This window comes from Myripristis murdjan, chromosome 3 (assembly GCF_902150065.1).
Source record: "Myripristis murdjan chromosome 3, fMyrMur1.1, whole genome shotgun sequence".
Taxonomy (NCBI): Eukaryota; Metazoa; Chordata; class Actinopteri; order Holocentriformes; family Holocentridae; genus Myripristis; species Myripristis murdjan.
Window position 1 is genome coordinate 7,779,915 of NC_043982.1, and position 6,704 is coordinate 7,786,618.

Genomic DNA, 6,704 nt, shown 5'->3' on the forward strand with positions numbered 1-6,704 from the left:
CCACCAATAGGCCTAATCATAAAACATTCAAACTGCCAAACAACTCTAAATAGCAAATTACCTTCTCTATCATACAGACCACACTAATAACATATGCACATTCAACTAATTGAAACTGAGACTTTGCAGCTACTTGTAAATTTAACATTTTACATGCATTGTTTTTATTATTCATATTTATCGGCGCTCTCTGATGTCATAAAATCATTAAAAACAAAAGTGCTTGTGATATTGGGTGATATTAATCAGGACTGGAAAGACAGCTCATCAAAACCACTGAAAGCTACTGCAGTAAAGCGAGCCGACTAGGATCAGTAACACTCACAGTTCAGTCCTTGACCTTATATTAAGGAAATCAGTCCTTTAAATATGTATTGTTTGGAGTAATTCATACAGCAATATGAGACTTTAACTTATTTATGCTGCTATGAAAACTGTCAAAACTCCAAGAAGCCACATCCACTGTTTAGTCTCTAAAATACCACCTTAAAAACTGCCTCAGTTTAATGTGTAATTAGAGATACTGCCACTTGAAAACCCAGAGCAAATTCCAGTTCAGTTCTATGACAGAGTGAGACAACACGCACCAAATATACCGCTGCCTACCAGGTACAGTCTTGGTAGACTAAATTACTATGGATAAATTTTGAAATTCTGCAATTACTCACGCAGAAGGCTGGCAAACAGCCACTTGGAAAGCCATAACCTCCTTGGTGACTTTCCGTGTGATTTCCGCCCCCTCCGATCAACTATGACCTATGACATATAATTCACTCAACAAAGGTCACGTCACTGGAGCCCTTTTTGCTGCTGAACAAACTCAGCTCATTTCTATTTTCCTCTTCTGTGGTAATGATGCTCTCCTCATATCTATCAAACAGGATCCAAGTGGTTATGCTTGGTCAACCCCTTCCCCCCTGACCCCCAACCTCCACCCCCATGGCTTGTAATGTGGGAGTTCCACAAGGTAGCCTTTTGGGTCCTTTACTTTTTATGTGGTATAGCAATGACTCTCCCAATGTGTGTACTGTCTCCACTATGCTGATGACACTGTAATCTTCCTTTTTGATCAAAAACCCTGATGGCATAAGCTCAAAACGGTCCTCTTCAGTATTTCCATGGCTGGTTGAAATGTAATTATCTAACTGTCAAGGTCAAGAAAACTGTATTTCCATTCTCCCAAGACATCTATATCTATGTCTGCCTGGTTCCTCTTGTAAATCAAACATTAACCATCACAGAAAGAAAAAAATCTTGATTCACATCTCACCTATTAAAACCACATTTATATTTGAACAAAGAAGCTCATCCAGAAACTGTGTGTTTATTACAAGATCAGATCATATCTAAGCCATACTGTCTCAGAAACATATCTACATGCAATCCTTCTTTCAGCAATATCCTGTCTCCCAATTTGCTCCCTCATCACAAAGGAAACCACTGAACCAGCAGTAAGACTAAACAGTAGAGCTTATAAAATCCATGTGCAACTATGCTTTTCAAACCTTGCCATTAAATTTTACTGCACCTTCAACAGTAACTCCCCTCCAACATGTCCAGGACGCATTACACAACATCCACAAAAATCTGGAATAAGATCCCATACTGCATCAGAGCAATAACCGCCACTGCACCCTTCAATCAGGCATATAAACACTATGTGATGGAAGGACACACGTATGCCATCTTACTCAGTGCAGTCCTCTGTAGTGTCTGTAGAGCCATTTATGTCATGTTGTTGTTTTGTTTCTGTTTTTATTTTGTATTGCAATGGGACTCTGTCTTTTCTGGGCTGCACAACAGGAACCCGCTGTAAACCAGTTGAAACTGAGTCAGGCCACTTAAAATGTAACACATTTTAACATTTTACTTTTCATCTTTTTCTGGACATGAATAAAATGAAATGAAAATTAAATATGACCCACTGATGAAAGGTGAAAAGTTCATGTTATACTGATGAAGAGCAGTGTGTGAAGAAGGCATTTAGCTCACTCATAAGGGACCAAAGACTCAAAGATGCTCCTGGGCTTTTATTATTGAGCTTATTATGGCGTCTCAGCTTTCTGAGCCTTATGTCCAAACCAAAGACACCATTTTTAATGTCAACTACAACAGCATGCAATATAATTTTAGGCATCTGATGTGCATTTTACATGTGATGGACATATTTTATTGAACTTTGATTACATAACTATAAATATTCTTTTCTATGAAGAAGAGAGTAAAAAATAAAGTGAAAAAATGAGAGAACCTAGTAGTGTTTTTATAGTACTAGAAATTATGCTGAGAAACATTTCTGGTTTCTGAAACCAGTAGCAGAATATTGACCCTATTGCTGATCTTTTTTTGGAGATTCACATGGTGAATGATTTGAAAAGAGGTAAAACATGCTGTTGTTCATTATCTGATACTGACTCTGATTGCAAATATTTCAGTAAGCCTATATTAAGTGTTCATTTATGTCACAGATCACTGGGTGTTTGTACAGTTGTCACATCAGCATTTCTTACACAGGTTTTGCTTTGCTTGTTTCATTTATTTGATTTATTTTTTGCCCTTCAGGTATTTACAGCGCCCTGTTTGTACAGAAGATGTAACCCTGCAAAGCATACAGTGGTGGAAAAAAGTTTTCGGACACCCTTAAAATTTTACACAATTATCATTATTATCATGAAATATTTGTGGAAAAATCTTTTTTGTCTTTCAAAATGTGTGGCTGCATTAGACAGATACAAACAAATACAAATTATATTTTTTTGTTTATTGTTTACAAGAAAAACTAACAAAACTAAATTCTTGACAAATTCTTCTGACCACAGAATCTTCTTCCAGTTCCTGGCTGTCCAGTTCTTGTGTGCCTGGGCCCAACGACGCCAGGCTAACCTCTGTCTCTCATTGATCAGGGGCTTCTTGATAGCCTTGTAGGACCTTAAGCCATGATCTAAAAGTCGGCCACGTACAGTGCGGGTGGAACACTGGACAACAGTTTGGTTTGACCACTGCTGCTGAAGCTCCTGTGATGTGATTCAGCGGTTTTGCCTGCACATGTGGATCAGGATGCAGTCATTTCTTGCTGAAGAAACCCTCGGACGCCCAGATCTTGGTTTGTCTTCCAAGCTGTGGGTTCGTCTGTATTTCTGCAGAGTGTATCCAACTGCTGAAGGACTGCATCTGCACTTCCTGGAGAACCTCCCGTTTCACCCATCAGGGCTCCTGTGCTGTAGCAGCACATCACTTTTTCTCTACTGGAGGCTCATCCATGAAGAAACTTGCACATCCTCATACATGTAGGGACAGCCTTTACAGCGCTGCAGCACAGTTTATCCACTGGAGGGCGCTTCTCCATCAGAGGAGCACCTCATTTATCATCATTTATCATTAATTATTTATTTATTGCATGAAGGGGCACCCTAGGGGGCATTCGATCTTTTTTCCCTCGTGAAGACCAATGCCTCTCGTTTTTTGGCACTCTAGAGTGAGCAGGACCCTGGCTCTGTTTGACCTACATGTAAATGAACCTTCATTAATATCATGGATGATGATATTACTGAAGGTTGAATATTGAATATTGAAATATTCAATACTGAAAAACTGGCAGTTGTTTTTACAGAACACATTGTTTAACTTTTCTAAAAGAGGACAGATTGTGTCATATATGGTAATGTATTTTCATGTTTGTAGCATCATTCAGTGCTGAGTATTTTAGACAATAGTTAATGGAACAGTTCTCTCAGTTTTGCTATGTGTCTGTGAAACGTTTGCGTAGTTCTTTTTGTCAGAATCCACCGAATAAACACCACTGTTTGTGCATAAATGAAGATGTGACCCTTCCTCTGTCTGTTAAGTGTGAAGAACTTGGTAAGCTTGGTAGCTCAGGACTACCTCTCTCTGTAATAATGTGGTAAGTGTACAGGAGAACTTTTGCAAGCAAGTTCGCTTTTTTAAGGGGAGGTGATCATTGATACTGATCTTTAAAGTCTTTTTTTAAATCAATAAAGTTGTATAAGTACATCAGAACCATGGAGGCAATGTGTTTTTTTTGTTTGTTTGTTTGTTTGTTTTACATCTGCTCTTCTAAAGACACACATGAAGAGGACAGGCTAAGCAAGAAGACAATGAGCAATAGAACAATGCAATCAAGTAAAAAGACAAATAATTTAGGCTCGAAGTTTGACCGTGGATTGACGGGGGCGCTACTCTGCCAGAGCGACTCGTGACACGGCTCTGAGTGTCTGCGTTTTTTATGTTTAAATTGTGGTTTTGAATGTGTTTCTGTGAAAATGGACTGCTTCAATGGACAGCTAATAACAACAGCACTTTATTTGCTTGGACTCCTTACTGTGTGTGTGTGGGTGTATACATGTAAGCCTTTTTGAGCCTTGTCAAAGGAAAATTTCTGGCACCTTCAGGGTCAGACAATAAATTCTATCTATCTATCTATCTATCTATCTATCTATCTATCTATCTAAAAGGCTTTCCGTTTGTCAATCAGGTCCTGCAAGAATGACAAAATCACTCCCACCGAACACTGATAAAGAATGTGTCCCTCCTTGTGACACCATTCCTCAAACACTCTCCGTCTCAGTCATACGGAGACCTAATGGAAGAGGCCCTAGCATTCTGAATATTGGAAATTACCCTCCTGTGGGAGTCCCACAGTAGTCAGATCTAGCCACTCACGGGCCAAGCCCAAACCAGTGCATGGCAGGCCAGTGAGGAGCTATCAGAATCTCAGGGGGGGTATCAAGGCCAGGGGAGGGAACGCGTAAGGTTGCTCGTGTGGCCAGGCGTGAGCAAGTGCGCCTAGATGCCCAGGGGGCATCCGGACTGTGCAGGGAGAAAAATATCACGCTGTTGCCTCATTTCAGTTGCCATCATTTCAGTTGATGCTGAAATGATGATGAAATAGTCTGTGTGTGATTAAGATTAACATTGTTATGAGGTGATCCAGAATAAAATTGGAGACAACCAACTGTAACTGTAGAGTGTATGGACCTTTTGTTTTGCCACTTGTGCTCCTTGCTTGAGTTCATGATGTTTCCAATGATGTGCAGTGTGTTTCCTGTAACTGTGTGTGTTGCTGTAACTGAGCACAGTGATTTCTCCTGGGTAGACTACAGTGAACTGATCATAGGTATGTGTAGCTGTGCAGTCTCCTGTTCCATTCAGAAAGACTCAGATTCCCCTGATGGGGGATGTTTTCCTCTGGTGCCACTGCAGTTTCTCCACTGTCACTCACAAGTCCACCACCTACACAACATCAAGCTCTCTGCCAGCACCCCTGCTGAGATGAGACACGTGATGGAATCGTAGGATTCATGTTGGAACAAGTGGGATTTGGGGTGGTGTCTGTTAAGAGTAAAGAGACCTTTCTCTTTCCTGGGAGAAAGTGACAGGCTAGAGTGAGAAAGCGTGTGACTCTGCAGCTCTTTCAGGAGACCTTTTCATCTTGATAGGCTGAGGAAGCATTTGACTAAAGGAAAGTCAAAGTTCTTGAGTGAGTGCACTTATTAGATTTGATTCTCCTAGACACTGATGATAAGTTGTCGTCCCTCTGCAGCTCCTCCTTGGGAGAGTCAGAGTTGTTTTTCCCCCTCAGAAGAGGGGCCTGTATGTCACCTTCTCTCCCTGTAAGTGACCTTCCCTCTAGCGCCACCAGCAGGCCCAACAGGGCATGTGCTTTCAAATTTATGTGCCTGTTGAAATATTAAAACAGAAAATATTAGTGGATCTTAGTGAGACAAAAGTAGCTTTTATTTTACATTGTTGTACTACTGTCTTGCACTTTTTCCTTTTTATTTGAAAGAATGTTATTTATTAATGTCACTTACTAACTTTGGCACAACATGATTGTGTTTTGTTGTCCTTAATTGACAGTGAAGCTGAATTGAGCTGAATTCAATTTGAGCTTCTTTCAAGCTGATGGTTTTGAATTTTTATAGACCACCAAGGCCATTAATCTTGTCTTTTCTAACCTCAGCAGATCCTGAGGAAGATGTAGAGGGCTTTTTGTATCAAAACAAGGCTGGACTCCTCATGTTCTGTGGACAGAGGATTGTGGAGCCAACCTCTTCTCTTAAGCCCCCAAATGCTACAATTATTATCAGCACTGAGCGGAGAAAGACAGTTTTTAGCTTTAGAAACTACTTGATACCTACGCTGATACTTAGGATGTCGTGAGTCAGGCCAGGTGTCCGATTCATAACCTCATTAACTTTCAATACAAAATCTGACTGATGTTTCCAGAGTGTTTTATTAGTCCGTTTTCACAGCAGCCATGTTGACATGACATAGCAGGTAAACACAGGTGTTACGGATATCATTAGTTAAGGTCCAGTTTTCTTTAAGTGGACCAGAGTGTTTCCCATGAACAACAGCAGGACTCTGGCTCCGTTAGACCTGAATGGACTTGAACTTGAATTAATATCATTAGTAACTCCTGGGTTTACCTGCTGTTTCATGTCAACATGGCTGCTGTGAGAAAGGGCTGTCGATGACTGTAATCCTCTTTCCTTTGTCTCACCATGTAATGTGTTTTTCTTTTATTAAAGGAGGGAGGGAGGAGAAAACCTCATCTTCCACAGAGAGGTGTCAGCAGAGAGTGGAGGAAGCAGAGATTAGTTAGCAAGTGTGTGTGTGTGTGTGTGTGTGTGTGGGCCTTCAAACAGGCTGAGTGGGCGTCACGTCTTCACGCTGCTTCACTG